This window comes from Bos javanicus, chromosome 26 (genome assembly GCF_032452875.1).
Source record: "Bos javanicus breed banteng chromosome 26, ARS-OSU_banteng_1.0, whole genome shotgun sequence".
Lineage (NCBI taxonomy): Eukaryota > Metazoa > Chordata > Mammalia > Artiodactyla > Bovidae > Bos > Bos javanicus.
Window position 1 is genome coordinate 30,449,452 of NC_083893.1, and position 10,966 is coordinate 30,460,417.

General features: G+C 50.6%; 1 long non-coding RNA gene across 1 annotated transcript; it reads right to left on the bottom strand.

Annotated features, from left to right (window-relative positions):
- Positions 1-1,354: 1,354 nt before the first annotated feature.
- On the bottom strand, positions 1,355-7,590 carry LOC133239400 (uncharacterized). The gene is made up of 4 exons (XR_009733820.1): positions 7,059-7,590; positions 6,836-6,916; positions 1,778-1,890; positions 1,355-1,531 (listed from the first exon to the last, which is right to left on the bottom strand). It is a non-coding gene; the product is annotated as an uncharacterized LOC133239400 (long non-coding RNA).
- Positions 7,591-10,966: the final 3,376 nt, after the last annotated feature.

Here is a 10,966-nt window from a genome sequence, read left to right on the forward strand (position 1 = left end):
ACAGTCCATAGGGTCGCAGAAGAGTCGAACATGACTTAGCGACTAAACGATAACAACAACTAGTTGGGGAACAAGACCATCAAATAGTTACACATAAATCTGTAATTTTTGTAGCTGTGATGGGAGGGAGCAGGGCTTTTCCATGGCTGGAGAGAACAGGAAAGGCTTCTCTGAAGAAGAAAATTGGAACCCAAAAGAACATGTATTCACCAGGTGCATTAGCACGCCAGGTGGGGACACAGATGGGCCAGGCCTGTGTGAAGGCAGGTGACAGAGGGAGGGACAGAGGGCCTGAAAGAGAGGCAGTGTGGCCAGGAGGTGGGAGATGCTGGACCAGACAGGGGAGGCAGGCAGGGCCTCGTAGCCCAGGAGAGCAGCGAGGAGCCTCAGGAGTGGTTGAAGCATGAAGATGACATGATGGGCTTCAGTTTCAAAGACCTCTCCTCGAAGAAGCAAGTTGCAGATGCGTGCACGCAGTGTGAGCCTGCCATACAATCTATCGGGGCTGGGATGGCTTTCACCCTCCACTTTAGATATGTCTGTAGTATTTTTTAATAATCAGCCAGTGCTGCTTTTGTTATCAGGAAAAAGAAAGTACTGAAGATAATAAAACTACAGAACAGGCCTGGGGAAGGAGTGGAGAGGATGCCTTAGGGCTGCTGAGGAGCCCCTGCCTGTCTGAGATGGTGGGGATTGTACCCCAATCAGACAGGCAGAGGGGTGAGCAGCTGGGCTTTGGAGCTGGGGCCGCTGGACCCTCCCTGCCCTTTGGAGGGCTCCTGTGGGTGCTTGAGCAAACTGGTTCAGAGGGGGCTCTTATTCCATCTGAATACCCTTCTGAAAGCCTGAGAGAACAGAGGCAGGCAGGCCTGAGGAAGAGACCACATTTTCTGACAATTGCTCCAAACGCCAAGGCAGCAGGAGCCACCTGCCAACTTCTCCCTCTGAGCCAGGCTTGGGAAATGGGGCCTCTCCCTAGGAGGCCATTGTTCTCAATCCCCAGCGAGGGCTGGGCCTGTGGGGAGTGTTTTGTTGACAGTGCCCAGCAACCAGAGCTGCTGTTTTATCGGGAGGTTGGAGGCCCAGGGAGGAAGGCCCTGCCCCAGGAGCCCCAGCTTCCAAGGAGCAGAGGGCAGGTTCAGGGAGCCCAGGTGGATGTTCTCAAGGCTCCCTGCCCTCCAGGCAGGTTCCCCAAGAGGAGCCGGACAACCTGCGGCCAAGGGAGGGGCAGGGAGGAAATGGGGCTCTTCCTACCACTCGAATCCTACTTGAAACGTCACCAGGTCACCACCAAGGAGTGAAGAGGCTGGGGCCCCCCAATTCTGATCCTGTTGGGGTGTAGAGGGGTGTGCAGGGGAGACAAGGCCTCCAGCAGCCAGCCTGGGACACCTTGGATTTGGGCTCACCTGGGACTGGAGTCGGTGTCATCATCGGAAACATATTCTGCAGGACGGAAACACCTGGAAGAAGGGCTGCTAGCTACCTGAGTCCTCAAACCTGAGCAATGTAGTCCAGGGCTCAGATTTGAAGTCTGAGAGAAGAGGAAGGGCAGGGGAGGTTTGAGAGTGTGAGAGCTCTAGTTTCATGCCCAGCTCTGTCTCGGTTTCCTCGCCTGGGAAATAGGAACCACGCTGTCCTCCGTCATGGGCCCCTCAATGGCACTAAATGGGGTGACCTGGGGAAAGTCCTGGTATAGAGCTCCCCTCCTCCACCTCCACAACCCATTTCCACCTCCCACTCCCTCTGTCCCCACCCCTGTAGAGCTCCCCACCCCCACCTCTGCTGTGTCCAGAGGCCTGGATTCTGACCCAGAGGCCAGGGGCAGGGCCAGGGAAGGAGGGCCGCATCCTCAGTGGGGTTCAGTTTCTTTATCTTATGAAACCAGTTGCTCTGTGGAAAGACCAAAGGTAGGAAAAATAGTCTTTTCTGATCTGCAAGCAGTTTTTAAAATTTATTATTTATTTATTTTCAGTTGCCCTGGGTCTTCATTACTGTGCACGGGCTTTCCCTAGCTTTGGTGAGCGGGGGCTACTCTTCGTTACGGCTCACAGGCTTCTCTCATTGTGGATCACAGGCTCCAGGGTACTCAGGCTTCTTACTGCAGGGGTTCCTCTTGCTGCAGAGCATGGGCTCTAGGCACACGGGCTTCAGTATCTACAGCAGGCTCAGTAGTTGTGGCCCATGGTCTTAGTTACTCCGAGGCATGTGGAATCTCCCCGGACCAGGGATCGAACCTGTGTCCCCTGCATTAGCAGGTGGATTCTTCACCACTGGACGACTGGGAAGCGCTGCAAGCAGTTTTGCAAGTGGTGGAGGCACCATACAGGCTCGGGCAGAGGGTGAAGCAAGGTTGAGCTCCTACATCCCAAACGGTTGAAGCCCTTCTGTTTTCCATGCGAATGGATAGCAAAGGTGCTGACATGTTTTCAGCCACACGCATGAGACACTCCAGTTGCCTCAGCCTGGCCCAGGTGAGACTCTTCTGAAAGGAGAGGTGGGTTGGTGGAGGGAGGTAGGGCAGGAGGAAGAGGAGCTGGAGAGTGTGGTCTTCCAAGGAGCTAAGGGGTCAGAGAGCTCTCAGATGAGTCACTCCTGAACCACTTTCACCTTCACTTTGTAGAAACCTACTTTCTAGGACTCTGCTCTGTAGAACACCAGCACAAACACGCACAGGTATACCCAAGAGCATGCTCATCACAAAACCGCTTGTCTGGGTAAAAACGGGAAGCGACCCCCCAAAACGTCCACAGTGTGCTGTGAATCGTACCTAGATCAACCTGGAAAGTGCCTCGTGAAACAGTATCACTTAAAAAAGCAAGCAGCAGAATTGAATGTGTGGCGTGATCTCATTTTATTACTATATATGCCTGTAATACATAACTGAATATAGTAAATCAACCAAGTCTCCACACCCACACACATTTTGAAGCACAGAAAATAAAATCCTGGAGGAGTACACGACAAACTGCTAACAGCAGTTACCTCTAGGAGGGAAAAAAGATATTTTTCTCTTCTATGCTTTTATGTGTGAATTTCTTAAAATTAGCACAAGCTAGAGCTAATTTAACATGCCACCTCCAATAAACACGAAAGGAGCTGGAGGGGGTCAGTCATCCTTCTCCTAGGAGCAACCAGAGGGAGGGGCACTAACATGACAAGTCCCTGTTGCTGGCAATGCCCCCACTACCACCCAAGAGAGTGAAGTGGGGGCCATGAAAATGAGAGCAGGAAAAGACCATTTTATTTTCCCCATGAACCAGGATCCTACCAGTCTACACCTGCATCTTCCAGCACCTGGCTGGGGCTCCACACAGCACTCAGGCCTGTGCTCCTCAGAGAAGGTGGTGCAAGAAAGCGGACTCTTCTGAAAACAAGGCACGTGACCATGCATCACTCTGCTAGTGCTGGTATTTTTGAAGCATGCTGTTTCTTTCTTTTTTTTTTTTTGGCTGTGCCATTTGGGATCCTTGTTCCTCAACCAAGGATCAAACCCATGTCCCTTGCTCTGGAAGCATGGGGTCCTAACCACTGGACTGCCAGGGAAGTCCCTGAATCATGCTACTTTTTTATTCTGGGATTCCCACTAACAATTAACCCAGTGGTAATATTAATGCTCACCGTTTATAATGCTTTTCTTGTACAAAGTACATTACAGGTTGTTGTTGTTTAGTCGCTAAGTTGTGCCCAACTCTTTTGTGAGCCCATAGACTGAAGCCCGCCAGGCCGTCCTGCCCATGGGATTTTCCAGGCAAGAATACTGGTGTGAGTTGCCATTTTCTTTTCCAGGGGATTTTCCTGACCCAGGGACCCAACCCGAGTTTCCTGCATTGCAGGTGGATTTTTTACCACTGAGCCACTAGAGAAGCCTTGGTTACAGGTATCCTCTCATTTTATCCTAGAACCCTATGAAGTAGGTGGTTTCACCTTTTAATTTCATTTTACGAGAAGAGAAACTGAAGCTCAGAGAGAATATGTAATTTGTTGAAAGGTCTCATAGCCACAGAGGGCAGATACTGAATCCAAACCCACACACTCTTGACCCTGGAATCTACCTCATTCAGTGGTCTTTTAGTGACACATAAAGCAAATAGACACCAGTGATTTTTTTTTTAACATGTCTTGCTGGTAAACTCTCTATTTAGCCTGACTGCAGATGTTTCACAAAAAGAAACTGAGGGTTTGGATTCATAATGTCAGTGTCTAGGGTCAGTTGAGCCAAATGATGACTAAGCTGTGATGCCTAAAACAGCCCATGAGCTGGTAATGACCCAAATTTCAAGGAAACGTGGAAAAAAAGTAATCTAGCCCAACATGTGGTTCCACTGGGCATAGTGTTTACACAGTTGTACAAGTGCAACAGTAAATAATGAAATAACCAAAATCATCATCTTTTACTGTATTGGAAAGATAGTGGCAAGGGAGAGAATATGATGCATGCAGGAGGGGATAGAATTCCTCATCTCCCAGGGCAAGAAATCAACAAATTATTCCTAAAGCTGCGAGCGAAGATGGTGAGGAACCCGTGTGAAATGCTATTTAGAGACATGAAAGTGAACATTTCAGAGAATCAGTTTCAAGAGTTAAAGTGGTTACCCTTGGAGATGGATCAGGGCTGCAGTTGTTCATGACGAACTCTGTAGAGATCTCTGATGCTCTGATGATGATGTTCATGTGCAAACATTAAATAAATAAATAAAATCCAAAGCAAAAGCAAGAAGGAGAGTTCTGATCCCAGATGGGGTTGGGATAGCCATAAATAGGCTGTGATGAAGAGGAGACTGTGATGGATTGTTTGCTCAGTCACAGAAAAGTTGATGGGGCCTGAACTAAGATTGTGGCTTTTGAGGAGAGGTCATTAGAATGGCTACGTTACTTGAAACCGGTGAGGTTATGAGAAGGTAGGAGAGTTCAAAAAAAGAAGAACCAAAGGAGAACAAGAAAAGAAAGTGTGGTTATTACACAGACAAGGTCATGCTCCCCTGAGATCTTTAGCCCTTTGTTGGGGGAAATGACTGAGAGTGGGGCCTTGGGTTACATAAACATAAAATAAAGGTGTGATCTCTCCACCCACTAAGAAAGTTTCCACCATGAAGCCAGTGTGTCATTGAATGATGGGAATCGCTGAACTCAACCATCCCTGGGGAGTTAGGCCCACACACTGGATACCCCGGATGTTGTGGCCCAAGAGGATCCAGGACATGAATGTGGCAACAGTCTGTATGTAGACATCAAAGGTCTGAAGACTGTGCGTGCTCTTCCAGGCTCCTGAAGGTCAAACGCCCACAGACCTAGAAGGAATTCCAGGCCTGGCTCAGGGCTGTGTCTCTCTGGAAAGACAGCCCTCTGCCTCCAAGGGAACTGAGTGAGCTCAGAGTTTGGGCCCAGAGAGGCCAAGGCCTCCAGACCTTGTTCCCTCCTCCAGAATTACAAGGCCTCCTCCAGGAAGATCTTCCAGTGAGCTTACCAACTCCCACCTTGCCCTTCTATCACTAGCTTGCTATGGTTTGACTACCAGATATTTATTCTGTAAAGGACACCTCGGCTCCTGTCTGAGAGATATGTGGTGCAGCAAGGGGAAGCCCAGTCCTTAGCATCCCAGTCCTGGGTTTGAATTTCTCAGCTTTTCTGCATCCTAGCTGTGTGGACTCCTTGAGGCTCACTTTCCTCGTCGGGAATTTTAGGACTGAAAGGCTCAGTTCTAAGAGCTGTGAGGCTTCATAATGCTAACCAGAGCTAAGTGCTGGTCCCCGTGGAGATGGGCTGGAAGAATGACTGAGGCTGCGGGGCTGAAGTGGGGTGAGGGGTAAGGTGAGTGGTGGTGGTTCTCAGGGGAGCGGCAGAAGACATTCCTGCTCAGTCAGCAAGGCCAGCTGCCCTCCCTCAGAGGCCCCTCTGGACTGGGTCACACTCATGTCCCTCTCACAGGGGCCAGAGCCCTTCTGGCTGCAGTGTCTCCCACAGTTATCTACACACTAGAGAAGAGGCAGCTGGTCAAAACCTCCATGAGATGCTGGCTAAGGGCAGCCACCCTCGAAATTCTCTAGGAAACCAACACCTGTCCTCTGGGCCCCGTTCACAAGGAAAAACAAGTCAGTTCACTGTTCTGCTTCAGATTAGGCTTTGATGTTGCTCTCTGTCCCTCCCCATTCCCAAATATGGGTTCAGGTGGCACCTGCCACCTCCAATGCTTCTCCTGTATGTTCTCTGGATGTCCCTGTGTCTGTAACCATGCCACTGGGGCCTCCAGCCAAGGTATACCAATGCGCACACGGTCCCCAAATCCTAATTCTGGTTCTCCCTCTGTCCCCATGGGTCTCACCAACACCCTTTCCCACCTTTTATTTTCTTCCATCGTCACAACAATCCTGGGACAGGTGTTCGGGAGGGCAATCCTCTCCACTTTAGAGATGAACAAACTGATCAGAGAAGCAGAGCATCTCACCATTTCCACCCAGCCCGCAGGCCCCAGAGTTATCTTCCTAAAGCCAGGTGGGCCTTGTAATTTCCCTTCTCATACCTTTCTGGCCGTTTCCCAGGGCCCAGCAAGTGAAAAGCCTGGGCTGACCTGCCTGGTGCCATCACTCCCATGTCCCTCCCTGCACCCTACACTGCATTGATCACCTGCTGTTTTTAGTATCTCTTTTCCCACCTCCCTGACTTCACTTGTGCTATATCCTCAGCCTGGTACTCATTCCCCTCCTCTGAATGTCAAAACTGAATTAATCTACTAAGGTCCAGCTCAAATGCCACCACCTCCTTCGGAGGCCCCCCCCGCCATTCCCCAGGAGATGATCGTTGCTCCTTTCTTGGCACTTGCTGAGAGCTCTGCACTTACCTCCCTGGGTCCATCCATTTCACTCTGCCCAGGGCTGCCGGTGGTTTGCACAAATTAGTCTCTCCCAGGGTCAATGAGCAACTTGAAAGAGAGAACCTTAGCACAGTTACTTGGCTCTATGACCTTAGGGAAGTAACTTTCTGGTCTATTAACGGGAATAACACCAGCTTTTCCTGGTTGGGGTGAGGACTAAGCAAATCGCGTAGCTCAGTGCCTTTACTACCTGTTTGGAGAACGGTGGGGAGTGATGACCATGAACCAAGTCAGTTACAGCCTGGGGTGGCCGGGGGGAGCCCAGGAACCACTGTGCTGTTCCTGCGCCGCCTTCCTCCCAGCATGTCTAAGTCCACCTGGGGAAACGAGATGGTTGTGGTTCTTAAAGGCAGCTACATATTGGAATCGCCAGTGACCTGTTGCATTGGAATCCCTCAGGGAGACTGCTGGAAATGCAGAGCACTAGGCCTCACCCCAGACTGTCTGAATCACCCCCCACCCTGGGTGAGGTCCAGGAACCTGTGTTTTTAACAAGCTTCCCAAGGGATTCTGATGCAAGAGCTCTGGTCACACTGGGTCACAGTAAACATGGAGGCCATCTGGGGTGGGGACATGATATCCACACCTCCCCCTTTGCTTAGGTGACAATGGAGTTGGATCTGGGGATTAATGATGCTGATGGCCAGTGCCACTCCCACTCCCCAAACCAGTCTTTCTTTGAGCCCCAGCCCAGAGCTGGATACAGGGCTGATCAGCAGCCAAACTCAGTAACTGTCTCCCAGCCATTGGCAAAGTACCTGACCAAGCCTGGGTGCTCAGCAAATATTTGTTAAGCCAACTGAACTCTGGGGCCACTCCAGCGGAAGACCAAGGACCCAGCCTCTGGGCTAGACCCCAGCCCCTGTCCTTACTCTGAAGCTGGCTGTCTCCCCAACAGAGCCAGTGCGGACGGCCAGACGGGCATCTTGTGGGGGTGTGCAGAGTGCTGGTAGAGTGGGCAGAGGGGAAAGTCGTTCTCCAAGGAAGGGAAGCTGGGGACAGAAGTAAATGTCTGTTCCCCTCCCCGCTTAGAAATAGAAGCAGACACCAGTCAGCAAGAATTTACTGAGCTGAGACCATGAGCTCTGACTTAGAGCTCACCCCAGGCCTCTCAATCCAGCTGCACAGTAGACTATCTGAGGAGGTTTGAGAAATACCCAGGCTTGGGCCCATATCATATCAAAAAAATCAGAGCCTCTAGGATGGTGCCCAAGCATTGATATTTCTGCAAAGCAACCCATGTAGTTCTGTCGCGTGGCTAGAATTGAAAAACTGCTGGACTGGCCCCTCCTTTCCTCTCCTTTCTCCTCCTAATTCTTGCAGCCTCACATTACCCAGACACTTATAATAATGACTGCAAATCTTAGTGAGCCCTTTCTGTGTGCCCAGCATCGCACTGGTTACTGTAAGCACAGTAGGGAATAGGCTAGACTTGGCTCCTCCCTTCACAGGGCCCATGGGCTAGTGGTGAAGACAGACTAGTAATAATTCCTAATTATTGTAATACAGGGTGTTAGGGGCGTGCCCCGGAGAAGCCCCTGCCTCAACTGCTGAAGTCTGGCAAGGATGAGGGAGGTCTTCTGGGGAAGGTACAACTTATGTGGAGGTCTGATGGATAGGCAGGACAGTGGGGGTTGGCCAGTGGGAGGCAGAGAGAGATGAGTGAGTCAGCCACACGTGTGGGTGTGTGCTCAGTTGTGTCCGACTCTTTTCGACCATATGGACGGTAATCCAACAGGTTCCTCTGCCCATGGGGATTCTCTAGCCATTTCTTATATCTCCCAAATTGGCAGGCGGGTTCTTTACCACTAGTGCCACCTGGAAAGCTCCAAGTCAGACATGTGCAAAGCCTCAAAGTGAGACAGAGCTTGGTTCATGGAAGGCATGAGGGAAGTTCAAGTCCACTGCATTGTGGATGGAGGGATACCCATGGGAGGGGGGAAGACAGGCAGGGCTAGATCACACCGAAGTTTGTAAACCATGTTAAGGAAGCCACGTTTTAAAATATTGTTTTTCTTGACTGTACCGGGTGGTTTGTGGGATCTTAGTTCCCTGACCAGGGATTGAACCCAGGCTCTCAGCAGTGAAAGCTTGGAGTCCTAAACACTGGACCACCAGTGAATTCCCAAGGAAGCCAATTTGATCCTAAAAGTAGTAAGAAGCCAAGGATGGATTTGTGAGGGGGACAATTAGATATTGACATGAACAGATTTGTGTTTCACCTGCTGCAAGGCACAGAATGAATTGTAGACAGGGGCGTGGAGGCAGGGAGACCAGTTGCGAGATGATGTACAGTCTGGGTGGGAGATGACGGCCGCCTGGACGCAGGTGGTAGCATCAGTGGAAGTAGGTAGGTGAATTCAAGAGCTCCAGAGGAACTGGCGTCAACAGGGCTCAGCGGTTACAGGAAACGGGAAGAGTGAGGGTGCCCAGGGTGATGCTTGAGTTTCTAGTTTGCAAAGCCAGGTGGGTGGGGTGCCACGTACTGAGCTGTGGTGCCAGGTCAAGGAACAGGTTGGAAAGGGAATTAAGGGTCTAGTTCGAGGCCTGTTGAGCTTGAGGATCAAACTTGTTCTGACTATCACTGTTCCCCTTTTGACAGGTACAGAGTAGTAGCCACATAGTCATGGAGGAATGGAAATGAGATGTCCAGGGACCACCTTCTAGGTTTACAACTACCCATGTGACACTGGACAAGCCCCTGACCATGTCGGGGGCCCTCTGGTAACAGGGCTGATGGGCTTTCCAGGCCCTGCAACACTTGGGCCTTGGAGGCCTATCCCCACCAGCAGAGCTCCTGGGACTGGGCCTCAATGCCTCTCAGGGGACAAACGCTGTTGTTCTTGGTCCTCCCAGCCAGGATGTTAACCAGGAAAGGGGCCTGTGCCCCAGGGAGCCAAGGATGTGCAAACAACTCGGAGTTGGCAGTGGCGCCCTGCTCCTCCTTCTGAGGCTTCCTCCGGGAGTGAGCTCCAGTAGGTCCCCAGGAAGTCCCCAGGCAGTCCCCAGGCAGCTTCGCCTCGGACCCAGGAGGCCTGGTGCCAGGGCTGTGGGAAGCTAAGCCCCAGCAAATTCTGCTTCTGCTCCTTCAAACACCAGGGCCTTCTCTCCTCCTCAGCTCCTCTGTTTGCCCCGGAGCTAAGATTGCCAGATTCAGGAGAAAAAAAGATACCCATTTAATTTCAATTTCAGATAAACATTAAAATATTGTTTAATATAAAGTCCCAGGCACTATATGGAACTTACTTACACTCAGAAATAAACTTGGCACTTATCTGAATTTCAAATTGAGCTGGACATCCTGTACTTTTATCTGGCAGTCCTACCCAGAGAACATGTAGGAGCCAGCCAACAACCAAATGAGAGGAAAGGGCTGGTTCTCCAAACCCTCCCCCTCGCCCCACTCCACTGGCTCCAACGGAAGGCTGGTGAGAACTTGTCATTCCCCAATCCTTGGCAAGCTGCACGCTTCACCAGATGTTAGGGCTGGCTTTGGAGCCAGGGTATCTTTGGAAAGGTGTCACGTCTAATTAACCTAATAAGTAGGTTGTAAGCTCAGACCGGAACCAGCAGAGGATTCACCCTGACAGATGGGGAGGAGTGGGTCACACCTGCTGCGGGCGCCTGACAAGAAGCCACTGGTATGGCCTGTGGAAGAACTAATAGGAGGCTTTGACTCCGCATCAGATACGAGGCAAGCAGAAGTCACACCAACATCATATTAACAGTGATAATAACCGCCATTTACGGAGCCCTTACTATGTGCCAAGCACTGAGCAAGCATTATCTCATTTAATTCTCACAACAACTCTAGAAGGTAAAGGCTATTATTATGCCCATTTAACAGATGATGAAACTGAGGCCACAAGAGTTTGAGCAACTTGCCCAGAGTCACATAGCTAGAAAGGGGTAGAAATGGGGATTCCAACAGCCATTTGGACTCTAGAGTCTGTGCTTTTAGGTGCTGACTCCTTGGTTCCTTCCCCCACCTCTTCTCCTCACCCCCAATCACTTCCAAAACATTTGGTGAAAGACATATATAGTGAGATGAAAAGAAACTCCATTTATCCCTTCTATCAACTTTTTAAAATATTTATT